At 54.4% G+C, this 26,174-nt stretch overlaps 1 long non-coding RNA gene across 1 annotated transcript; it reads right to left on the reverse strand.

Moving 5' to 3' along the window:
- Positions 1–24,488, reverse strand: LOC106894052. Its single transcript, XR_001413212.1, has 3 exons — positions 23,955–24,488; positions 15,074–15,235; positions 1–1,841 (listed from the first exon to the last, which is right to left on the reverse strand). It is a non-coding gene; the product is annotated as an uncharacterized LOC106894052 (long non-coding RNA).
- Between the last annotated feature and the right edge of the window lie 1,686 nt (positions 24,489–26,174).

Below are 26,174 nucleotides of genomic sequence, written 5' to 3' on the forward strand. Positions count from 1 at the left end.
CACCTGGGTTCCCCTCTCAACTTCTCGTGCATTTCCAACTTACAGAAAAGGTCCTGAGACTGTGCAAACATTGTTCAGCAATACTTAAAACATCCTTGTGTTATTAACACTGTTTTTGTCACAAATCCAAATGTGACCAAATAGGAGCTACCAGTGAAGAAAATTAACTCTACCCCAGATAAAACCAGTGCAATCCTCACCCCTTATTCAATGCCATTTATGTCATGCTCAGGCGCCACACCATCCAATACATCCTCATCAACCACCACTCTCCTTCCCATCCTTTGATTTATACACAGGTATAGTTCCCTTAGTCCATGGGCCACCCCTGTAAAACGCCCATAAAATGTCCATTGAGTTCATTCAGTCCATGACTTTGTGCTCCATCTAATAGGGTGGTCACTCAGAACAGGAGAGGCGGTGTGTTGTGTGGAGTTACTGGACACCAAAGCCAGCTCAGGTAGGGTTACTGCTGCGCTTGCACTGCTTCTTGTGAAGCTCATCCTCCCTTGGTTCAGGTGGTTCCTGTTGTAGTAATTCCTATAACATGCAGCTCAAATTATGGGTTCTAACCTCGTAAAGGATTCATTACAATCTCCACCCCTGGTCCCTATGGACCAGGCTATGGGATTTAACACTGTGATTAACTCCTCCCCTTGCCCCTACTCTGCTGTAAATTTATCCATAGGCCACAATCCCTTCAGGGGAGAATCTGCTCTGGCATGGCCTTATCTGTGGGCTGCAATCTCCTTGGGGTGTTCTTGCTCCAGTGTGACCTTATCCATGGGCCATGGTCTCTTCAGGGACATACCTGCTGTGGTGTGGACTTATCCACAGCCACAGATGCATTGAGGTGTTCCAGCATGGCTATATCCATGTCCACAGAGGCTTCGGCGTATATCTGCTGCAAGATGGGCATATCCACGGCCTCGGACACCTTGGGGTATACCTGCTTCCATGTAGACTCCTCCACAGGTCACAGTCCCTTCAATTCCGGTTCACACCAGAGTTCCAGCCTGCCCAGTTCAGCAGCACAGGAACAGCAGTGATGGCCATCTGCCAGCCCAGGCACATCGCCATTGCTCTTATCAAGATGTTCCCAGGCCCAGCAGAGAAAGACGATAAGCGGTATGGCAAGCAACAAAAGCAAAAAGCAGCCACTAACAATCACTAGACTCCAATAAAGGCCATCAAGCCTTGTGGCAAGCACAGGTGTTTGCCAATTTAGTAGCTAAACAACTATAACTGCTATAAATTTGGTCTAGCATGCTCCAATCAAATCTTTCATTGTCTCAAACCCTTCAAGCACCACACTGGGTGCCAAAAAGGACTCTGTCCCAGCTGAAATCAGTATATCTGCATATCCCAGATGAACACCTTTCTATTCCCTGTTTAGAGTTTCATCAGCCCCCTCTGACTGCCCATGATACTGTGGAAGCCCCAAGTGGGATCCACTGCAAGCACAGACTGTAAGAGCCAACCTTCTTCTGCCACTGAGGCCAAAATACAATAGTCAAGGATCTTTACTTTCATAGACATGAAAGACAGAAGCAATGGTTATGTTCATCCCGTCTGACCACAAGCCAGGAGCTATCATCGACTGAGCCCACTGTCATGATCAATCAGGTCAATTCCTTTTCTGTAAGCACAACCAAGATATCTCTGCTGTCCATCAGTGTGTCCAGTTTCAGTAGTTTCAGCAGCCAAAATAACCTCTACTTACAAAATATGTTGCTGGCACAAACACCAGGGAATCACAAGCAGGGCATTGGAGTTGATGTACCCTTGTGCACATGTATGTCAGCAGACCACTGCTGATACCATCCAGTTCTGGAGTCAACCTTTTAGACAAAAAAAAATAAAAATGGATAAGGCTTTGAAAAAAGGATAAGGAAGGATACAGCTCATATACAAGCCAGAACTTCCCTTATGGTACTTGGGAATTTTTAACAGATGTCTCTAATGAGGCAGGAAAACTGTGTGCAGCCTTCACAGGCACCCAAACACGTAATGTCCCACCAGATTTGCCCCACAGCAGTACACATCAGGCACATTTACTGACTCAAAGCTGCAGGGCCAGACCACAGACCAGCAAGCAGCTCTCCATCACTCTAGCTGGCAATGGCCAACAGTTTGTTCCCCACAGTAATTGTGATGTTATGCTCTCTCATGTTTACAACATCCAGTTTCCATGAGGAACACTCCACAAAACAAGAAATAACAGATACAACCTCCACACAATATATCACAAAGAAATCCTACAGTGTGCAGGAGGCACCCCTGGCCTTCCAAGGGATGGAGAACTGATGGCATTTGTGGAGACTGAGGATCATTTCCAAAGCCCTAGACAACCCCAGGTTGCTCCAGGGATGCCATTGGATGAGACCTCAGAATGAACCTGGCCCAAATATCCATGGTCCCTCTGCAGTCCCAAATCATAAGCTGTTTCTCACTCCACAAGACTGAGTTGCCTTGGAAAAGGATGTTGGCCGAAAAACAGTGAGGAAGCTGGCATCTCTACTGGAGAAGAGCCCAAACTCTTCCTCTCTGACCTGGGGAGGAGATAAACGAGAAATCTGCCTTGACCCATCTGGTACTTCCCACAACCCAGAGCTGCTCTGTCCTGATGGGCTGGTGTATCTTGTCTCCATCCTCATGACATGTCTTCAGAGCCTTGGCAGGCAGATGCTGCCGGGAGGTCTCCCGGCTTCTGGCCCTGCAGCTCTTCCATGCCTGTAAACAGCCGTCTCTCCTGACCCCCAGCCCCAGAGGGAATTTCCAGCCCCTCGCGCTGCTCCCAGCCCATCGCACACCGCCTGTGGCCACCCGCCCGACCAAAGAGCTCAGGCGCTCACCGGCCGGCCGGCTGCGGCATCTCAAGCAGAGCACCAGCTCCAAACACTGGTTTTCCTTGTACTCTGGGGCTGCCTCTTGTCTTCTGCCTCCCTTTAGAGACCAGTTCAATGTGACACATGAGGCCTTTCGCCCTTTGCGGGGGGCGATGGAGACAACAAGATGGTCCTGACATAGCCAGGGTTGTTGTGGCCTGTAGACACTGGACAGAGGAACATCTCTGTGCCCTCGAAGCAGATCTAACTCTGGTGGCCCAGCTGTTGGGTGGCTCTCCACACAACCGTGGAGCCCTGCACTGTGTGCCCTCTGAAGGTCCAGCTCCCCATCGGAGGATGCTGGGGCTCAGGGGTCCCATCCCTGCCTCCCCTAAAGGGTCCTATCCCAACACCTGGGACAGGTCAGCAGAGCAGACCCTGTGTGTTGCAGAGGTCTGGAGGACATCAAGGCTGCCAAGAGGAGATTCAGACCAGATTGTGCCCCCATGTACCCCAACAGTAATTGACTGTGGTTGCAATCGCAAAGGGGATTTTACACCCCCGGGAAGACCACAAGGGCCGTGGCCCTAATTCCCATCTGCGCAGGGCTCTGCTCCAGTACCGAAGGTCTCTGTGAGAGCTGCCAGCATTGCAAAATATCGGCCCTGCTGGAGGGAGAGGAGGAAGATGCACAAACCACCAGCAGAGGACTGTGTGCCATTTCAGTCCTGAAAGCTCTGGGGACATTCCTGCTCTCTTTGTATTCGCCTTGTGCTCCCACCTCTGGGAGCAGGACCACCAGGGGTCTGCAAACCCACAGCCCACCTCCCCGCATGAGCTGCATGCCAGCTGCCCAGTGATAGGACCTTTACACTAAGCCTGGAAAAGCAGAGGCTAAAGCATCTCCCATCCTCACCACACAATGGTGCATCCCTTCGTGATCCAACAGCCGAAGCTTTGTGGCCAGAGGTGAAAACTGATGTCCATGCTAGATGTCCATGCTAGAATCCAGGGCAGGAAAAGCAGGGAGCAGAGTTCCAAGAATCAGAGCATTTTAGGGAGTGGAAGGGACCCTTGGAGATCACCTAGTCCAACCCCCCTCCCAAAACAGGTTTAACAGTGTCTTCTGCTGATTCCCAGGTGGGGATGGGCAGAGGGTATGGTTACCTGTGATGCTGGCAGTGCTGTGGGGTTCAGACCTGTAGATAAGGGGCTTCTGATCTCACACGACACCCCCTCTATTTGTCTGATGCTTTCAGCATCATGGAAGGGGGCACCATGTCCTTTATTAACAAAGCAGGATTTCCTATAAAGCACTGCCTGTATTTTTTGTTCAAAATGGTAAAACCCCACCAACCCCACAGCTCCCCTTGCCAGAGGGGTGACGACACCCAGGAGCAAGGGATGAGTGCACAAACCACAGACTGGCAGGATGCCCTGAAACCCTCTGGGGTGCAGGACTCCCCGTCTTCCTCTGCTCCCATCTGCAGTGGCCCTGGTGCTGCCAGGGAGGTTGTGTGTCCCCGTCCCACTGTCTCCCCCTGTGCCAGGACAGCACCAGCACACGTGGAGATAGTTCTAAGCAAGTTTGGGGAGAGGGTTTGGAACATCAACATGTAAGCTGGGTAGTAAGTTTACAACGAAAAGCACTTAAAACACTCTGCTCTCCAAAAGGGGAGGCTGGAACAGCCAGGGTGGACAGCCGACCTTGCACCTCTGCGTGGCTCCAGTTACTTGTGCAAGTAACCTCAGGTCGGGACCCCCCCCACTTCCCACCATTAGGCCCATCACACTGACCCCACCTCCTCCCTGCCACTCGTTGAGTGACTTTTAATCTCCCGTTTTTGTGATACCGGGATTGCCCAGGATAATAGGTCTTCCCGAAACCTGTTGAAATTTGCAGTTGCTCATGTATCACAGGGAATTAAAGGATTAAACATCTGTCCAGGCTGCCGAGCACGCAGCCGAGATCGCACACAGCCGCTTTGGCTTGGAGCGCTGCAAAGATAAGGACAACTCTCCAAACATCCAAGCAGCTCTTGGAGGTCAAGTCGTTCTCCCTTCCCACTTAACGTTATCTGCCTTACGATCTCCTGGGTCACACATGGATTTCAAGAAAAAATCCCATCTTATTTAAAAACTTTCGACTGCCAGAGACGTCCTCCAGCTTGGGCCTGTGCTAGGACCTAAGTCTCTCCCCAGAAACATGCACCATCTTTTTGGTCACCCTTGTACCTCTGTCAAATATTGGCATAACATTTTCTCCTAAATCTTCTGGAAATCCCCGCTGTGCTGAGACTTGGCCAGTGCCTGTGCTCGGCACGCTTTGTTGGAATAGGCATTTTATATATGCTAAAGCTAGTGACGCAGGACGTTAGAAGAGCTCTTCTGGGGTGGGCGCAGACCATCTGACACTGTACTCCCAAATATCCCTTTGAGGACCTCCCTGAAACAACATGCTGGGTCCATCCACCTCCGCCACAGTCCCTTGACCGCGAAAGACCTCGGCGTGCTGGCCCCAAGCTGCCTAAGAAAAGCTGAGAGCAGAGAGCTGCAGCTGGTGGACCTGCAGCCCCGGCCCCCCACCCAGCCCACCAGGGGACTGGCAGCATCCTTTGAAGGTTCCCATGCAGGCAGCAATCTTGTGGTCAAGTCCTATGCAGGACTAAGACTGGGCAGCCTCATGGTCTTCTCCAGAAGGCTGTCCACCAAACCATGTAAACACAAGCCCAGAGGAACAAGAAAAAAGGGAGATGTGACACCCACACCTTCCTCTGTCCTCACAGTCCAGCCAGGGCTCTCCTGCTGCCTGACCACCTGCTGGCCAAAGCTGCCCACTCCCTTCTCCCACTCTAAGGATGCCCCCATAGAAAGCTGTCTTTCCAGTCCCTCATCACTAAAGTCAACATGGTGCAATTTCTGGGAAGCTTTGGATCTCACATGTGTTTGTCCTACTTCCCAGGCTCCCCAGCTGCCCAGCTGTTCCTTTCCATTAGAGCTAATCACGAAGATTAGGACAAAGACCCAGCCTGGAAGGTTTGCAAACAGCTCCAGCCTGTTTCTGCAAACAGCTTTTGCAGTCGCGCTCTTGCACAAAAGCAGACGGGCTAATAAACCCCTGGCATCTGCGCAGGGAGTCCCCAAGAAGGGCTTAGTGCTAAGCTGGCCCAGCCAGCAGACAGCCAATGCCACTCCCAGCCACCAGCTTAGAGACACTGCAAACCACAGCTTGAAGGACCGGCTCCAGGTCCTTCAAAAGTGAAGCTAAGGGAGGCAGCAAGGCTGGAGAAAAGGTGCCCAGAGCTGTCAGAGGGGAGACTCAAGTCCATAACACATGTCACAACTGAGCTTGAGTCCCAGTGTCCTTTGTCTCCCCAAGAAGTCTGCCCAGGTGTCACCTCCACCCTCCCAAACACACTAACACACTTAAACCCTCAAGGGAGGTGGGACCCCACCATAATAGCAGGGCATGGGGGAGCCCACCATCCCATCAAGGCATGGTGGAGCTGAGCAGCAGGGGGAACCCTCTATCCCAGTTCTCCCACCCAGAGCCCCCCGTCATCATATTGCCCCACAGCTGCAGGCAGTAGCTGCTGGCTGGAGCCATTCATCACTAGATTGACTCCAGATTTTGCAGACTTTGAACTCTTGTGTCCAGGAGACTACAAGCCAACGTGACAGAGAAGCCATCCTGCATATGTCCAGCTGTGTGCTGAGGTTTCTGCAGCCACCCACCAAGCAAGCTGCTGTCCCTGTCAAAGTAAACAGGTTGTCCTCCCTCTACTAACAAGCTGGAGGGATTGCTTTGAACCCTCAGCCCATCTGTAGCCCCATGTTTGCCATCATATGAAGCAAGCAGCTTGCAGCTGGCCTCGCCATGACTGCACGGGGAAAGAAGGGGGTGCAGCCACCTGGAGATCCTGGTGGACTGCAGTATATGATGGACAGTTGACAAACACGAGCCTTCCCAGCCGTTCATCACTGAGTCCCAAGGGATGGACTTGAGGGTGAGCTGGGGAGGAGAGAAAAGCCAGATGGTCCCATAAGAGGGGCTTGTGTTTGAAGTGCGCTGTTTTCCCCCAGCATGGTGGAGAAGCTCCCCCAGTATTGCTGCGTTTGAGGTAAGGAAGATATTTGCTTCAGCAGTTTGCCTGCGAGAATGTGACAATGGGCTGAAATGCACTGCTGGGATGCCCGTGTGCTTTGGGGACACCAGGAGGCTGATGTGCCAACGCCGGGGCAGGGGGCAAAAGCACACAGACCATTTCCTTGGCAATGCAGGAACCCAAGCCAGCCTGTCCAACATGCTCGGGGCATGTCAGGCAGGGAGATTTGCTCTTCTCCTTCCCCTCCCTGCCACCAGCTCCCTCATCCTCCTCAGGGCCAGGACAAGATGGGTAGACACAGTGCTCAGATACATGGTTTAGTGGTGGTTTTCGTCAGTGTTGTTTTGTCAGGTTGTTTTGCCAGTGTTTTGTCAGGTTGATGGTCAGACTAGATGAACTGAAAGGTCCCTTACAACCAAGACAATTCTATGATTCTGTGATTATATAACACAAGGCTGGAGGGATTTTCAGCAGGCTCAAATGGTGGCAGACATGCCTCCTTTGCAGCTACACCAGGACCTCCTCTGCCTGCCGGTGAGCAGCTCTGAAGGCAAGCAACAGGCAGTGCTTGCGATGCTGCAAAGCACAAAGATCAGGCTAATCCCAGCTGGATATTGGCAGGGCACAAGGTGAGCAGGGATCTGGATGGCCCGAGCTTGGGGAGCCAACCATGTGTCCCATCCACAACATCTCAGATAGAGAAGATCCTGGCCCCTTCCCAGCACAGCCGGCCCTTCCCAGGGTGATGTCTTCCAGGCATGACAGCCCAAAGCTCTTGCCAATAATACAAACAGGACAACTTGGACCCCAAACATGGTCAGTTAAACCAGAAACATTGCTCAGATTTACAGAGGGGAGATTTTGAGACAAACAGTTTAATTAATTTAACTGAGGAGCACAATTGGAGGAAGAAACAGGAAAAGTACTTTCTATTTTCCTCTGGGTTTTGTTTGTTTTTTTTTAAAAAAAGACATGTTCCTGAAAGGCATGTGGTTGAAAGGCATGGGTTTTCCAGCCAGAGGAACTGCCAGAGGAGCATGGGGGACCCAACGCTGACCAGGGGACCCTGGGAACCCTCAGCACTGGTGAATGTCCTCACCGTGAACCATGGTGAGAGAGGCGACTGTTTCTCATCAGTCAGGAGGACAAAAGCGGCCCAGAAAATCACAAGGACAAAACTAGATAGAGAAGCTTTTTTGGGTGACTTACTGTCCATGGATAAGGGGCAAGGGAGGACAAAAGGAGCAAAAAGAGCGCACATAGACCTGATTTCTCAACTTCGTGACGTAGTGGCAGTGGCTCTTGGGCAGAGATAAACTGCAGTGGTCGTACAGTTTGTCCCTTTTCCTGCTGGTTTCGCCATAGCTGCAGCCCCCGGACTCTCAGCACCTCAACCACGAAACCAGGGGTCGCCTATAGTTTCAGAAAAGTCCCTTGCACCAATATCTGCTGATTTATTACTGCAGCTGCCCCGGAGCAAGAGTGTCCTACTGAAGCGATGCTCGAGCTGCAGTGGCACCACTGGGACATCACTGTGTGTGCTGATGAACTGCATGGACGCTCCCTCGCATGCTTTTCAGCCAGGCCAGACAGTGTCAAGCTGAGCTTTATGGGGGTGGGCAGGGTCAGGGACCATCCTCGAGGGACGGGGGATGCGGCCGTTCCATCTGGGGACAAGAGAGCCTGGCCCCTGGGCTGCTCCCTGCCAGCTGGCTGAGGTGCCTGGTGGCCTTCCCGCTTACACTTAATCAGCTCGTCCAGACCCAGCAGTTTCCCTCATGAATCACCGACGGACGTGGGTCCCACCAGGAGCTGAGACAGCCCCGTCAGCTTCCTTCCCCTGTGCTCCCCACACATTCCCTCATTTACACCCTGAAACCGCCTCTGAAACGCAGGTGTGACCTCGTGCCTCGCTCCATTCCCGACACAGGCATCAGCATCCCATTGCTTTTTTCCCTGGAAGGCACGTCTGGCCCCCCATCACCCAAGGAGGTCTGCCCCCAGCCCCAGGGCATGCCCTGCCTGGGAACCTCCTGCCCCACACTGCTCTCGGCCCCTTGTCCTGCAGCCTCTTGGTGTGAGGCCAAAGCGCTTACACTTTCCAAGAAACTCCATTAATTTCCCCTTTCTCGTCTCCTTCAGAGCTGGCAGAAGAGCATATTGGGATAAGTTTGAATCCAGAAGCAAGGATTAGAAATTGGCTTCGTTTCTTCTCTGAGTTTGTCCCACTTCTCAGGCTGTTTGGTCCCATTCTTCTTCACAAGCTCCAAGGAACCCTGTGCCCCAGGCAGGTCCTTGTCAAGACCAATTTGTCTCCAGGCTCGGACTGGCCATGAGAGATTGCCTGGGGCAGAGCAGGCTTTCCTTCCACTAAGCATCAGGAAGTCACTTTCTGCAACCTTCTCCCATCCCTCCTTCAGGGTCTCTTTGGCCCAGACCATAGAGAGGTGATTCTACCGCTTTACTCTGCTCTGGTGAGACCTCACCTGGAGCACTGTGTGCAGGTCTGGAGCCCTCAATATAGGAAAGACATGGACCTGATGGAGCAGGTCCAGAGGAGGGCCACGAGGATGATTAGGGGGCGGGAGCACCTCTGCTACGAGGACAGGCTGAGGGAGCTGGGGTTGTTCAGCCTGAAGAAGAGGAGGCTCCAGGGAGACCTAATAGCGGCCTTCCAGTACCTGAGGGGGTGCTACAGGAAGGCTGGGGAGAGCCTGTTTACAAAGGCCTGTAGTGACAGGACGAGGGACAATGGCTTTAAGCTGGAGGGGAACAGATTTAGATTGGAGATTAGGAGAGGGTTCTTTACTGTGAGGGTGGTGGAGCACCGAAGACTCACCAGGTTGCCCAGGGAGGTGGTTGAGGCCCCATCCCTGGAGATATTCAAGGTGAGGCTTGACGAGGCCCTGGGCAACCTGGTCTAGTTGGTGGTGTCCCTGCTGACTGTGGGGAGGTCGGACTAGATGACCTTTGGAGGTCCCTTCCAGCCTTGACAATTCTATGATTCTATGATTCTATGATTTTCAGTTCCTGATCTCCCCAGTCTCCTCCCACTGACTTCTTGACCTCATAAATCCATCTCATGGACTCACAAACCAAACTAGCTTTCAAGCCCATCCAAAGCAGACACAGCGGTGGGACCAGGGTAGGTCACACAGGACTTTACCCAACTGCATCTTGACGACCTCCAAGGCTGGAGATCCTACCACCTCCCAGGCTGTCCCCACAGGCAAAAACTTCCCCATGTGACAAGCTAGATCACTCCCTGTCATCCTCCCACACACCTCCATTAAAAACCTAGCTCTGTCTTGTCTGTTATCTCCCCAAAGATTCTGGGGGATTGTCTACCCCAAAGCCATCTCTTCTCAGGACTGGGCAAGTCCAGTTCCTTCAGCCTCTCCTCACTGGACAGGAACTTTCAGTCCCTGCCATTTCAGTGGCTCTGTCTGCACTCCGTTTGTCAATATCTCTCTTGTACTGGGGAGCCCAAACCTGGGCGCAGCACCCAGATGTGGTGTAATGAGTGATGAGAGGAGGATAACAATTTCCTGAGGTTAGAAGGAAAGAACTGAGCCCTCATGCCTTTCAGCAACCCAAGAGCACTACCAAAATTATTGCTCTGTCTGCCTTGAAATGATGAACCGTTCCTATGTGCACTAAGAAACTGTGGGTGATGCCCAGTCCAGCAGCAGCACCGTGGTCCTGCATTGTCCAAAACCTCCCAGGACAAGGCAGTGGAGGAGGCCTTCAGAAAAGAAAAAGGTTCCCCATGTCTTTGGATGTCTATGGGAATGGAGCAGCTGCAGGAAGCGTTTTCCACAGACTCGCAAAGCCTATGGCCAGAGGGAGCCATCAGATCAGCTTCTCACAGCCCTCAGCCTCACTGGTGGCTGCGGGGCTGCCCAGTCCTTGCAATGTTTTGGCTCCTTGCTTCTCTCCTCATGCCTGCAGATTCCAACTACACCCATTTAATATTCATTTTCCATCATGCTGAATGCTCTCAAGTCCAGAACTGGTCCCAGAGGAACAGGCTGGCAGATGCTATTTCCCTGCAGATGGCTACTAGTGCCTGGAGCCACACAGGCTGTCCTGAATCACCTCCTGACCCTCCTCAGCTCAGGGCAACCTGGAGTCCTCAAACCACCACGGGGACTCCCACCCCTGCTGGACTTCCCGGGGTACCCATAGTATCCTTCACAGGACAGGGAAGGACAAGAAATGGCAGCACAGCCGGCAAACAGGGTTACGAGAGATCTCCACGTTTAAATTGTGCAAATGTGACAGAATCTGCAAAAAGCTGGGGAATGGACAAAGTAAATTGGGAGCTATTCTGGAGACTTTATTTTGCGAGACAAGTAGGCAAGGAGCAGTGACTAAGCAGTGTTAGGATGTTTTCTTTGTGGAGGGCAATTTGGCAGTCTGGTGGTCGTAGCTCCGAAGGGCTGCGGAGAAGAGGAGAACCCTTAACATTGAGTCCACATGCACCCCACAAAGAAAAGCTCTTTTCCAGCAACAAACTCACAGGCTGCCCCCATGTCTGGGAAGAAGTGACCTCCCTCCACAAGCTGCTCACGTTTCTTCACCGTCCCAGGGATGGAGGAGGAGACAGAGATAGAGGGATGGGGGCTCCTTCCCATGGGTGTGCTCCCATTCCCCTTTTAAACCTCACATGGGTTTGCTTTACTCTGCCCTAGCTTTTCCCAGGAAAAGCAAGCAGTCATTCCTCCTCCAAGATACTTGCAGTGGCAGCCGTGCTGTCCCTGTGCACCTCACTCACATGGAAAATGATCCATGCTCCAGGGAGTGCGGACGCCTGAGCAGGGAGACACACAGCAGATGATGCCTGCCTGCCCCAGCATCTCCTGGGAACACCAGGGAACTTCCATAAGAAATAAATACCATCGCAGCTAAGATTCCTCAGCCCATTCTTTAAGGGCTCTTGGGTACAATTCATCTGGGCAACTACTTGAAATATTTGCCCTTTTCTAACATCCCCTCTAGTGCCCGGTAAATGGGAAAGTATTTCACAGCCTTCCTTGCTTCTTCCCGAACACTGAATACACATTGCCCTCCTTTCTGCATCTTGCGTAACACCATTTTCATTGTTTTTGGAAACAGATTTAAAAGTTGAGGATGTGTTGTTTTGGTAGTAAAAGCTGTTCTCCTCCTCCTCATCGCTCTGGTCAGCCATGCATATTTCCCGGGAGCGTTCACAGTTTTATACACTTCCTAACTTCCCGTTTGCCTCTGTTTGTGCCGACCCAGGTCACTTCAGACAGCTATTTCCCCTTTCTCTGCTGAGCTCACCACTGAAATCCCCTTCCTCACTGCACATTTCAGGCTTCAGCCCCTGATAATGACTTTCTAAAGCACATCCATTTTCACTTTTTTTTGTTTGTTTGTTTTCAGCTCCCACTGCTTTTCATGCTGCAAAACTTGCTTAGGGTACACTCAATCCCACTGTCTGTGTCATTGCTGAAGATGTTGAATAGTACCAGTCCCAGTATGCACCCTTGAGGGACACCACTCGTTACTGGTTTCCATGTGGACATTGAGACTCTTTGGATGCAGCCATTCAGCCAATTCCTTATCCACCACTTTTCCCAGACCAAGCAGGATTTAGGGCTGCTCAGCACCACCCTGGGCAGTGCCCTGGGCACTGTTGGTTTGGCACAGGTAGCAGGAGCACATGTGTCTGGTGGCAGGGGCACTGCAGTTTGCTCCTCCAGTTTGCTTGCATTGCTTCTGCAAAGGTGAGCCGTACTGGCTGGGGGTCTCTTCTGGGCTGGTAATCCAGGAGGTGGCACAGCCATCTGGTGTGGCATTCCCTGTGGGGGACCACCACGTGCCCATCTCCCTTGCAAGTCTCTGTTCCTGGGGGTGTTCCTGGGGTTGGTTCTCCAAAGCATCCACGCTGCACTCATCACATGTGCACCTTGTCGTGGCTCCAGTCTTGGATTCATGGCAGGGATCCCATGGACAAGGGCCAGGGAGACCATGGTGGATGCAACAAAGGGCATAGCTCGCACCATGCCTAGGGCTGGGTGTTCCCTGGCTGGATGAGCTTCGGCAGCATGGAGCAGCCTTGACACAACACCAGTCACTGCTGGGACACTGCAGCAGCACAGGAATGGTCCCCAGCCACAGTCCCAGCCCCTCTGTGCCATATACATCATCGGGTCTCATGGGGCTTCACAGCCATGCAGAGGTCCAAGGGAGCAGGCAGACCCCTACTTTTGGAGGTGCTTCTCTCTCTGAGTCAGGTCCATGTTTCTCAGGTTCTCAGAGGGACTGAGGTTCAGTTCTGCCCCACAGGGGTGGCCAGGCTTGGGGGAGGAGAGGGACAAGGTGTGGAGCAGTAGGGGCAGAAGTGCCCAGTCCCCTGGGCTGAGGCTGGAGCTGGAGGAATCATTGCTGTGACAGTGGACAGGCACTGGCTGGGCAAGGGCTGCAGCGCCGGGCAGGGCACGTGTCGGCCCCACAGGGATGTATTGAGCTGCTGACGTGTGAGCTGCTCTGGCTTAATGAGGCACTTTGGCTTCAGCAAGAGGACACAGGCAGCATGGCCACAGGAGGCCAGCCACCACCTGCAGGAATCTGGGCAGCAGCCAATGCAGCCTTTCCATGGACCACTGCACTGCCACGGGAAGCTTCACAGCTCCATCTCCAGCCGTTTTCTTGCTGTGTGCAAGCAGAGCTTGCTGCCCACCTCGTGCCTCAAGCCCAGATTTGAGATGACAAGCAGCACTGCCGCACAAGGCTGGCTCCTGTCCTCAACCACGGATGAGCATTGGGTAGCAAAGCCGGTCTGACAGCCATCATCTTCCTTTGGCAGGATCAAAGCTGGTCCTGCTGCACGTCCTGTGGCCTTGCAGGCTGCATTGGGAAGAGCTCTGGGGACCATGGACAAACCAGAACCATAGCAACTCCTCCTCAGCACAGGAGGAGTATCTTGCACACAATGTTCCCCTGTGCCACCAGCGCCACAGTGCTGGTGGCTGGATGGAGGAGCAGACCCCAGTGGGCAGCAATTCAGCTCTGCTGTCTGGCTTGCAGCCCCAAATCTCTCAGCCCTGCAGAATCTGGGGGCAGTCAGGACCTGCAGGCGCTGGCTGTGCCAGGAGAGCCCAACCAGTGTCCCTGTGGTGCTGTCAACAGGTTGGAAAGGAAGTGTCCAGGTAGCAGCCATCATCTTCCTTTGGCAGGATCAAAGCTCATCCTCCTGCCAGTTCCGCTACCAGTTCTACTGCCTTGTTGGCCAGGCTGGAGAGGGCTGGGAAGAGTCCATGGACAAAATAAGAGACTCCTCCTCCCTCCAAGGCAGCCCCCCATCCAGGCAAAGGAGGCTCTCGTGCAGGATGCTCCCCAGCTCTGGCTCCTGGCTGTCACAGGCAAAGCAGCACGGGCCACTCTCCTGGGCAGTGGTCTTGTCTCCCCACATCCCCACAGAAGCAGCCCTCCCCCCCTAAAAACGACGGCAGGGAACCTGCCAGCCATGGCAGATGGCACCTCTTCCCATGCTAATGAGCCAGCAGGATTTAATTCCTGCCTCCCATTAACACTCATTAGAGTGTCACTTGGCCATTCTTCTGTGTCTATCAAATCTCTGCCGCTTCTGCTTCAAGATGTTAATTCAAGGGCTGCCTCTGGGGTAGCCAACATCCCTCCTCCCACAGCAGGCTGCTGCCTCGCTAGTCTCCCAAACCCAATGTTAAATAGGTTTTTAGTGGAGGCAGGCACAGAGCAGGGTGAGCAGCATCCATGGGATGGATGGATGGATGGATGGATGGATGGATGGATGGATGGATGGATGGATGGATGGATGGATGGATGGATGGATGGATGGATGGATGGATGGATGGATGGATGGATGGATGGATGGATGGATGGATGGATGGATGGATGGATGGATGGATGGATGGATGGATGGATGGATGGATGGATGGATGGATGGATGGATGGATGGATGGATGGATGGATGGATGGATGGATGGATGGATGGATGGATGGATGGATGGATGGAAGTGATCTGAAGGCACAGATTGGGTTTGGAATCAGGGTTTTCACATGGCATCCCCACCTTGCCCAAAATCCCACATCCCCACTGCAGGTACTGCAGGAAGGTGCAGCCAGACCTACCGCAGTTTGCTGGGGGCCAGAAGTAGGTTACTTTCTGCTGTGCATAGAAATGATATGATGCATATTCATCAGTTACAGTTGTGCGGAGATTACACCAGTCGCATAAATTGCAGGTTTAGGGATCGTCAGCTGCACTCCATGACTTTTCCGTGGCTTCCTCCTCTGAAAAAGAGATGGATATTAGAGCCACATCATGAAAAATAAAGGTCAGTGCTCTAAGTGATGTCTTAGAAAAATGCTGTTTTCTTAACTGTACGTTTTTGCACCCTCAGGTGAACAATTCAGTGATCACAAGCCTCATCTTATTATTTAAAATGATATTTATCAGACGCAATCACTCTCAATACATTTTTGTTCTTAAAAATCAATCTACCAAACTGTTCACGGGTTAGATGGAAACAAATTGAATTTGAAGCCCAGCCTCACATAATCAATGCTAAGCGGGTCGCTGCGTCCGTTTACAAAGGGAAAATACTCTTTCATGCAGCTGCATAATAGAGCCCAGGGAGCCTAAAAGCTTTGAGCAGTGGAGAGGGTTTGGGGATCGATGCCCTGCAATCACCCGTGAAGGCAGGAGCTGGGGGGCAGAGGTGCCCCAGGGCATGCAGTCCTGCCCCAGTTCTCCCCAGCCACTTGTCACCAGCCCAGCCATGCCACTGGCTTGAACATCTTGCCCCAGACACTTGTCACCAGCCTGGCTGTGCCACCAGGTCTCCGATGTGTGCCTCCTTGCCAGCCTCACCACCATGAGATGCCAGGTCCCTCTGAAGAGACAATGGTATGATAGTCCCTTCACCTGGCAGTGAGACCACTCCCAGGTGTCACCAGCCTTGGAGACCTTTCGAAATGCAGCTCTGTGGTTTTCACCCCATTTTCTCACAGCTATCTATGCTCACAGCGTAGATAATTGTTGACAGCCCCCAGCATGGTCCGTGTTCCTCTCAGCCACAGGGTATGACATTAACCCTGGGGGGAAAACGTGCTACAGTGCTTCTATCCATCACTGGCCGATGCATCTCATCTGAAACTCTGAACTGGCCATAATCAGAAAGAAAAAAAAAAAAGGACTGAAAACACACTGCTGTGAGCAGGTTCTGTGCCACACAGGGGCTGGGCACTCAGCCCTGGGCAAATACTCCTTTCTGCTGCCCGCTCCCTTGCAGACGCCGTGAGACCTCGCAGAGTTACCCCCAGCACTGTCACCTGCATGTAAATATGATCGGCCAAGCTGCTGGCCATTTGCTTTTTCACACTTCCAACTACTGCCAAGGGGGTTTGCCAGCCTGCAAACAGTCCGGCAGAACGAGGATTATCGCCTTTCAGCCAGGGAGCGGCTGCGCAGCAGCACAGAGCCACGGGAAGCATTTCCATATTCTCATATTTTGGGGGTATCTGTGAGCACAAAAAAACAGGATCTTTTCAGCCAAGCCTTTCATTAATTTTTCATCTGGAAGAGAAGCTAATATCCAAGTGTAAAGCTCCTTTCTTCCCCAAATGTCTCATTCCAACTGTACGGGACTCATCTATTTCCCAAGCAAGGGCTCTGAGTGCCTTGGGATAACACTACCGTTCCCTTTTATTACTCCTGCAGCAACCCCTGTATCATCGTCTGTGCTTTCACCTCTCTTCATCAACAGAGGAAGCTGGGGGAGAGCTGCTGTTAGGAGCTATTCGAGAATTGCTTCCGTGATCTGTGCATCCTCACCAGCGCCAAGGAGAGGGGATAATAACTTCACTCAATCTGCTGGCCACGCTCCTCCTAATGTAGCCCAGGATGTGGTTTGCCTTTTTCGCAACGAGAGTGCTCTCTTGGCTCATATTCAGGCCGGTGACCACGATAACCCCCGGGTCCTTCCCATCAGCGCTGCTGCTCGCTGCTCGGCTCCCAGCCTGGGCTTACTGCACTTTGCATGCCCCGGGCTGAATTTCAGGGGTTCAGTGATCACCTTTAATTAATCCCTCCCAAGAATGAGGCTGTGTCAGGCATCAGCCGCCCTTGTCTAGTGCCACCTGAGGCTTTTCTGAAGGTTCCTCCTGCGTCAGCTCCCCTGTTGCTGTTGGCAAGCCCCATGTCAGCCCCCCTGGGTGCTCCAATCCATTAGTAGCCACCCACCAGCCTTCGAGCTGTTGGTGGCCACCCTTGGAGTCCAGCAGTTTTCCCTTGGGAAATCCCTGCTTGCCCTTTACGTGCTCAGAAATGGCTTCCGAGATGCTGTGCTCCATAATGGGTCTAACAGCAATTACTGCTCCCTTCGCTCATCCTCGCCAAGTCACGTCTCCCCTTCCTGAGAGAGAGTGCAGAGCTCTGACTCCTGGATGGATAATCCCCACCAGCAGTCAGTCCTCCTCCTGCGACCAGGAACACCGAAAGCAGGGGTCAGAGACCACAAGATGTCTCCATGCCCCCTTTGCTCTGGCTCCCCAGCCCCCAGGCAGCAGGTCCCAGCCAGACAGCAACGCCCAAAATTCTCCTGCAGGATGAACTATCTCCAGCACAATGGAAAGCTTTGGGTGATCCCAGCTGCCACATTTCCGCACAGGCTGGAGCTTTGCATCCCAGCAGCAGCCTCAGCTAGTTTTATACAAAGACGTTAACGAAATTCAGGATATCTTGGTTTTGAAAGCGCTGCATAATTGCAAGCTGTTATTGTCTGAAACCACATTTGCAAGATGCAGTCTCAACAGCCAGGCAATTTGGAGAAAAGAAACACTTGCTCAGTGTGGGAGAAGCTCCTGCAGAGGATTCAGCCTCGCCATGCCCCTGCCAGGCATTCACAGGTCTTATTCTCAGCTGCCCAAGCACCACAATTTTCAAGCAGAAACCTAAGGGCAACATCCTACCTGAACTCTCTTCTGCCCTTGCTGTAAACTCAGGGTTTTCCTGTCCTCCCCTTCCTCTGTACGTCATTTAGGATCCTTCATCACATCATCAGCATCAGGTAACAAAGCCAACAGTGGCTTCCAAAGGAGCAGGTCTACAAGCTCCCAACCCTGAACTGCAACATCCAGAGAGTTCTGGCGAAGCCTCGGCTTAGACTTTTCTACCCAGTTCACAGCACTACTGAGACTGCAGCCGAGAAGACTGTGCCCATGCGAGCACTTATGATCCCTTCTAGACTCCTCTTCTTCATCTGCCTTGGAAAGCAGAAGCCTGGGAAACGCTGGGTTTGATCAGGTGTTGGCACAGCCACAGGTACGAGTGATATTTCAGGCGTGTGATTCAGTGCGGGACTAGAGCACCCCAGGAGGAGAAAGGCTGGATTTTGCCTTGAGCTTTGTGGTTATATTTCATCCAAGAAACCTCAGCGACTTTGGGCAGGATCCCACAGGTCTGATCAATAGCCCAGTGCTGCTCAGCAAGGGTTTGAGTAACAAGTTCAGCCTTTCCCTGCAGGACGCCCCTCAGCCGAGAGAAGTGACCACGTGCACTTCCCATCACTGTCTTGCCACAAATAGAAAAACCACACATATCACATCCCTCATTCGTGTCCTCTCTCATCCAAACTTGGCCCTGGGACCTGGATTTTGCAGTGCATTGGTTTTTTTTGTGATGCATGGGACAGTCCTGTATAAAGTCTGACCACAGATTGGCCACCAAGTCCTTGAGGACAAAAAGCAGGGAGCATCCACAGCCTGACTGCAATTTAGGACATACCTCCATTTGGCTTGTACATGAGGGCAGGTAGGACTTTCTGAGGTGGGTATCCCAGGTCTTCCAGGGTGTCTGGTGGATGAGGGTGGCTCAGAGACAGAAAACATCTCTGCCAAAAGATGTAGTGGATGCTGATCAGGTTCAACAGGAGACCATCTCATGGGAGAGAGGCCCTCTGAGGACAGCTAAATATTCGTATGGTGGCCAGCACCCCCTGCCCTTGGCCACCACTAACCCCGGGAGAGGGTGGCAGGCCTGGTGACCACAAACAGCTCTGCATGGCCGGCAGCATCAGTGTTAACTGGGCTCTGCCCCAGCCCTGCCAGGAGCGAACACTTGCCTGCAGAGCTGTGCTTCCAGAACACTCCTTGCAATTACATGCCCTGCCACCATGCAGGTGAGTTATTAATATTTATTAGGCTCAATTATTCATGGCCTCTTTAGGATCCTGTTGTTTAAGTCCAGCTTGAGATCTCCAGGCTAGCAATCACAGAAGTTGCTTTCCAGAGGAATTACAGTAAATCAATCCTTTGGAGATGTTCCAGGCAGCTGTAAAACTCACAGACGGAGCTGCCTGGAAAGGAGGCTCATGCCCAGCCCTTGTTGCTCCAGAAACCCTGCACAGGAGCTCGAGCCCTCCTGGTCTGGAGTGCAGGGTCCTGGGACACCACATCCCCCCACTCTTTCCACCACCTGCGTGGTGGTCACAGTGTCCATCTCCTTCTGAAGCTGCAAGGGAGAAGCAGCCTAGGGACAATGGCTTGGAGGTTTCTCCCTGTCAAAAGGACACCCGGTGAGGATGGAGACCACACCGTGATGTTCATAGTAGAGGAAGGCAGAGTGGGCAACAGCCAGTGGGACACAGCTTGTCCTGCTGGCTGCAAGAGGGGATAGCATTTCTTACCCCAGCTCCTGGCTGGTGCTTGGTCCTTTGCTAGGAAGCTACAGGGAGGGTGAGGGATCCAGGAGGGACACTCCAGGGTGTTCCCACCGCTTGCCACAGGGGATCCCACTGCCAAATCACTCCATCAGAGCAGGGCTGGCTGCAGCTAGCAGCATGCATACAGCCCGGAGGGAGGTGGATTTACCTTCCAACCCTGTTGATGCCCTGATTTGCTCTGTGGCAAGGTCTGGGGGAGCCCCAGTACCAGAGACTGAGCACACCAGCCCCCTGGGGTGTGCGGGAAGAGGCATGGGGTCTGCCTGCACCGCCTGCAGCAGACGCGAGCTGCCAGGGCCACGCTCTGCCAGCAGAAAGCCATCTGGACCACTCAGAGATGCTTAGCAAGGCTGATAAGCTGAGGGCTGGCACCAGGCTAACTGCGCCTGCCGAGCTGTCTCATGGCTGCTTGTGGAGCCCCGGGCAGAACAGGCCATCCCAGAGCTTCCCCAGCAAAGCCTGAGCCACCTCTGCTCCTGCTCCCAGCCCGAGGCTCGGAGCAGCCACCCCACAGCCCACGGCCACTTCCAGAAGCTCAGAGCACCGTAGAAATAAGGGGTGGGACAGGGGGCTCCCCGGGAGCCCACATGCCGCTGGAAGGAGGTGTGGGCTGGGCAGGGTTCCCCAGGGTAGGTAGGGTCCCCCTGCAGTATCAGGCACATGTCCCTGCAACCCTCCATAGCAAAGGTGAGCAGGCAGCCTGTCTGGTGGTGCTGGTTGATGCTTGTTGACCACAATGGGAATGAGGACATGCATGTCCTCAGGCACCCGGGAGGGGAAGGAGAGAGTCTCATGCAAGAGAGAAAGCCCCCTGCCTTGCTCCAGCCCCTTCCCTTGGCAAGGGTTGATCTCTGGAGAAGTGGGGGCTTTGAGGAGCAGAGCGTGGCCATGAGGGAGCACAGCCGGGAGGGAGCATGGTGCACAGGCTCTTCTCAGGAGGCACAGAAGCACCTGAGGAGCAGCCTTGCCCACAGTGATTCATGGCTGAGCCGCATTACCAGCATGCAAGGGATGGAGCCGTTCGCTCAGCGCAGAGGAGGAGGAGAGGGAGGAGAAGGGAAGCAGTCTTACATCTTGAAGCCTCAGGGATGGGCAGGCAGAAGCCACTGGCTGCATCTCCTCCAAAGCCAGGGCGATGGCCCTGTGCCACCACTTGAGTGGGTGTCAGAGCCCAGACAGGGGATCCTGGGACAGCAAGGAGCTGGGCAAAGGCACTCAGGTGCCACAGCAAGGGCCATCCCATGAGACAGGATGCCAAAAAGACTTTGTGTCTCCCTCAAAAACTGGGTTTCCTTGTAAGTCATCCTTCCTCTGACCTGCCTTCCCCTCTCCCTGTCTCCTCTACATCTCTGCAGCAGTCGATGCCTCCTCCCCATGACGTAGCCCTCCTTTGACTAAAATCTGCAAAAACATGCTGTGCTCTGGGCTCCAGCATGGCTCAGTATATAAAATTTTGATCTGTTAAATGAGCTTTCAGGGGAAGCCGGGTGAATTGGAGGGGGAACACACACCCACCTCCATGCCCCTGCCACGGGCAGCTATCTCTCCGGCTGGAGAGGATGGAGGAGGGCCAGAAGGTGAGGGGGGACAAATGCTGGCAAGGAAAAGCAGCCCAGAGCCCACCTGGCTGGGCAGGAGGTGCTGGAGAGGCCTGATCCAGCTCACAGAAAGGCTCAGGGTGGCAAAGAGGTGTATCTGAAAGGAGAAGAGAGGAGGGACCACAGGGGAGACACGCAGCCCTGCTACAGAACGCAGGGCAGGAACACAGCAGCAGGGGCCAACTCTGCTGGGGACAGAGGTCCTGCCCCATACCCGTGACAACACCAGGTCAGGGACAAACGTGAGCCAGACCCTCTCGGCTGTAAGATCTGCCCCACACAACCCACCGGCCACCTTTTCTTCCTCCTCTAACCAAGACACCATTCTAGATGGCTGCCACCACCAGCCTGGCCAGCTCTGGGGACCAGAGGTCCCGGGGGTGAGTGCCCACCACTCCCCAGGCTCTCTGCCAGGGGACACAACCTGGGGCCCCTTGTCTCATAGCCTTCCCCTCACCCTGCTGAAAAAACCAAGACAATCCTACCACCAGCAGTGCCTCAGACAGACTCCAGCAGGCAGGGGCATTTTCTTTTTCCCCAAAAAGCCTCTGAATCCCAGCAAGAGCTGTTTTAATCAGAGCTTTCTGCCCTGCGGGACTCCATGCGGTGTAATGAAAGAGGCGCAGACAACCCTTTTACTCTCCCCTCCCATCAACCCTCTGTTTGGCCTCCTCTCCTTTTTTTAATTCCCCCCCCTCCCCGCATTTCAAGCCTGCTTGGTAAATGTTTGAAAGTGATGCTGATGCGGTTGGTATGGCAACGCCAGGCTGGGGCCCTCGCCTGAAACCCCAAACACACAATTAGCTGATTAAGAGGCAAGCGCAGGGCGGTGGAGTGCCGCGGCTCTGCCTCTCCATGGGGCTGTCCCCACTCACCCCAACAGAGATGCTCGGGGATCCCCAGGAGGGGTGAGAGGCACCAGGTCCTACAAGGGGCTGAGGTGCGCCCTGGGGAGCCTGCACAGACCCTGATGTGGGTGTAAAGGACCAGGTTTCCAGGCTGGGGATGAGCCTTTGCATGAAGCCTGCCCGCAGGATGTTGTGGCATGGGAAAAGGGCTGATGGAGACACCAAAAGCAATGTGGAGGCTGCTGGACCTGCTTGCAAGCACCACACCCCTGTCCAAATAGCAGCACTCATGAGCCTCGTGTAGCTCCCAGCTTGGGTGTGAGTCACACCATGTCCCACCTTAACGGCAGGACAGGACCCAGCTGTGCCCCAGAAGGACACAATGGTCAGATCCAGCACTCACAGCTCTCAGCCCCACTGCAACATGCTCCCCTGAAGCCAACAAGGCTCTGCATCTTCCTCCAGCCCCAGGCACTGCCTGATTGCCCCCAGCCTCCAAAACAGCCACCTCCTCTCCTCTCCTCTCCTCTCCTCTCCCACAGCTTTATTGCTCATAAAGCAGCTCAGGAAGGCAGCAATCATCCCCGTGACAGCCCCGGTTAATGAAGTCGGCCTTCATTAAGGCGTTTCCGTTCCACTTGAAAAGCTCCTCTGTGAGGATGCTCGACCGGCCTGCGGCAGAGATGTCCCCGCCAAGGGAGGACACGGGGACAGGTGATGCTGCAGAGGGGCAGCCAGGCTGGCAGGGTGGGCAGGAGAGAGGGCTGGCATCCCTGCCCGTGGCTCCCTGTGGGCAATGAGTGCATCCTTTGCAAAGCACTGCGGGGCTGGCAATGGGACACTGCAGATGCAAACCCATACCCTGCACCCATCGATGGTCCAGCCCCAGCACTCCCCCTCTCACCCCAGCCTCTACCCTCTTCTCCAGCCCCAGGGCTCATCCTGCTCTCCAGAGCCCTGCAGTGTCCTGGGGGGGACAAGTCCCTGCACCAGGCTCCGCTACGTGGGTACACCCGTGTCCCTGCTTAGGACAAGGGGGCAACCAGTCGCTTGGGGCAACCAGTTGCTTAGGACAACCAGTCCTTGGAGAGCCATGGGGTCTGGCCTCAACACTTTCTGGGAACTTGCAGGTGGAGGGGAGAAGACGAGGCTGGGGCGGGGGGAAGAAACGGCCACTTGCTGGGAGCTGGCTGGAGTGGCCCTGTGAAGAGGGTCATTTAGCTAATGCCCGCAAGAGTGCTCCTAGATTAGAGAGCTCTAAAGTGCTCAGCTATTATCTGTCCAGAGGGAGCACCCTCCTCTCATCAGGGCCAGGCTTGGCCAGCTGCCAGGTGCAGGTCAGAAGACCCACAGCTCTGTGCCCTGGTTGCTCTGCAGGGACGTGCCACCTTCAGGAAGGGCAGCCCAGGACAAGTCCAGGGCAGCTGCCTTTGGGGAACACCTTCCTGCAGACCCCAGGGCATACCCCATGGGGCAGGAAGGGTCATTGGCTTCCTCCCACCTGCTTCATCTCCCTGCTTCCCCCACCCCTGCACCTTCCCCCCAGCTCGCCTTGGGGCATTTTGGCACCCATCTGCACCCTCAGACCACGTCCTTGCTCCATTCCCCCTCCCCAAGTCCTAACACTGTTTCCCACCAGCTTTTTCCCCTTACCATGTGATGAAGGCAGCTCATGGAGGAGCAATGTGGGTAAACGGCTGAATGAGGTAGCATGGTGCTGAGCACCTCAAGCTCTTCCTGAGGCTCCCTGGAGCCCAGTCTTGTACAGGGAAAAGGGAACAGCCAAACTGTGACTGCAGGACAGTAGCAGAGAGCAGACGGGAGCATGCAGACAGGAGCTCACCTGGAGGTGGGCAAGCAAAAGGGCAGATGGTCTGGATGTGGGCTGGATCGCCTCCTTCCAGCAGCTGCAGAAGCTGGTGGGGTGCATTGTCCGCTCAGGGCAGCATGTCCTGCAGATCCGGGGCTGCCACAGCTCATTCCAGCAGACGTGGGGATGCAGCGGTGAGGCAGGGCTGCGCCAGACACAGGCGAGGATGAGGAAGAAGCATCACTCAGCTCTGCACCAGGCCAGGGCCCTGGATGGAGCTAAAACCACCCTGGGAGCAGCATGAAGTTCCCCAGGAGGGGAGGATGGGTCAGGCTGGAGTGAAAACTCAGCCCGAATTTTCAGCTGGGCAAAGGAGAGGTGCCTCCTACCCGGGGAAACCAGACAGACCCCGGGTACTGAGGAGCTGTGGGGCTGAAGAGAGATTCATCAGGCAAATTCTGCTCCAGGCTTTTGTATTGGGGGGTTTTTTTGGGTGCTGCAAAAGCTGCTGGGGAGGGGGGGCAAAGCCAGCCCTCACACCCCAACAGTGCACCCAAGGCTGCTCAGCAATCATGCCCTGCAATAGCTCTGCGCTCCAGCGCTGGGGTGGGGAGGGAAAAACTCAGAGCACACAAAAGCAGTGCCACGGCTGCCAGGCAGACAGCCAGCATCCACAGCGTCTTAACCTACTTCGGGTTCGTTACCGCACGGCTGCTGATGGGGGGGGGCAAAGGAGAGGCTGCGTCCACGCTGGGAGCCATCTGGCAGCTCCTGCTCGGGGCAACCCTGGCCACTGAGGGCAGGGGGAAAGACAGGACCTGCCAACCCTGTCCCTGACCCCATCCTTGTCTCCCCGAGACCATGGCAGGGTGAATGTGGGGAGTGGAAGCCACAGAGGACCCACCACCCCATCAGCAGATTGCAATAGCATGAGCACCGCAGCCCCACACACACACCTGGCGGGGGGACTGCTGGTGGGGACAGAAGTGGGAGAGGGAAGGTGTCAGAGCAGCCCAGGGTGAGGCGCAGCTCCAGGGAACTGGCCCTCCAAGAGAAGCAGATTGAACCCTTTGGGGTTGGGGGGGCAGAGGGCTGCAGGCCCCCCGCCACCATCAAGCTCGGGATGAAGGGAGATGGAGGATCTGGGGACCGATGGCTGAGCTGTCGGGGTGTGGGAGCACCAGAGGACAGCTGCGTCGATGGCTGGGGGTGTGACAGGAGGTGTCAATGATCTGGCTTTGATGGTGGGACCCTTACGGACAGCCACCAGCATCATGCACAGCACCTGTGTTGATGGCCAGGGGTGTGAGGGACAGCCACTAATGAGCTGGACTTAATGTCCAGGGTCAGTAATGGAGAGCCATCGGTGGGCATGATGGACAGCTGCCCATGGACATGAAGGAAAGCCATCCATGGACATGAAGGACAGCCATCAGCACATCACCTTGGGAGCTGCTGTCTGCAGCCAGCGTCAGGACATGTCCACCCTCATTGCTGGTGGAAAACAGGATCATGTCTGCAGCTGGGATCAGGTCCATGGGTGGGATCTTGAGACCCTTCCCCTGTGCAGAGCCCACACAGGTGGAGTCCATGGGCTGGGACAGCTGGAGGGGCACAGTCTCCCCCGCTCACAGGCTTTCTCCTGCCTGGCTTGTTCCCGGTGATGGGTGATGCTCTGCTGTTCCCTGCCTGCACTCCTACACGGCAGCCCATCAGGCAGCCGGTTTCCATCCCATTTCATGCTGATTTTGGCATCATCTTCCCCTCCTGAACCAGCTGCCGCGAGGTGTGCCGGTGCCTCTCCGAACCTTCCCTGCGGCGCGCCAACACTATTATCTCCATCAGCCAAACTTGTAATCTCCTGAAAAAAGATATCTCGCTATTTTGACAAGTTCTCTTCTCCATCACCCCCCGCTGACTGGCAGCGACGCCGGCTCGCGCAGGCGCCCGGACGCTGCTGCTCCTGCTTCTTGCCAGGAGCCAAAAAGTTCGGGCTCTCCCCCATCCAAGAGCAAACCCTTCACCCTGCAGACCACCCCATCCCCCCTCCCCTCCCCAAAAAAAAACCCTGCCCAAGGTGGTTGTTGGCTTCAGGGCTGGGGATGAGCCGGGGTGTCACGGGGCGGCGTTCCCAGGCGGCGGGCTCCAGAAGCAGCCGCAGATGGTGAGCCCACACGCCGCGTCGCTGCAGCAGCCAGTGACCTACACGCGGGCGTCATGCGAGATTTTTGGAGGGAAGGGAAGGGGGGGAAA

The sequence above is a fragment of the Calidris pugnax genome, unplaced genomic scaffold (genome assembly GCF_001431845.1).
Source record: "Calidris pugnax isolate Ruff unplaced genomic scaffold, ASM143184v1 scaffold220, whole genome shotgun sequence".
Taxonomy (NCBI): Eukaryota; Metazoa; Chordata; class Aves; order Charadriiformes; family Scolopacidae; genus Calidris; species Calidris pugnax.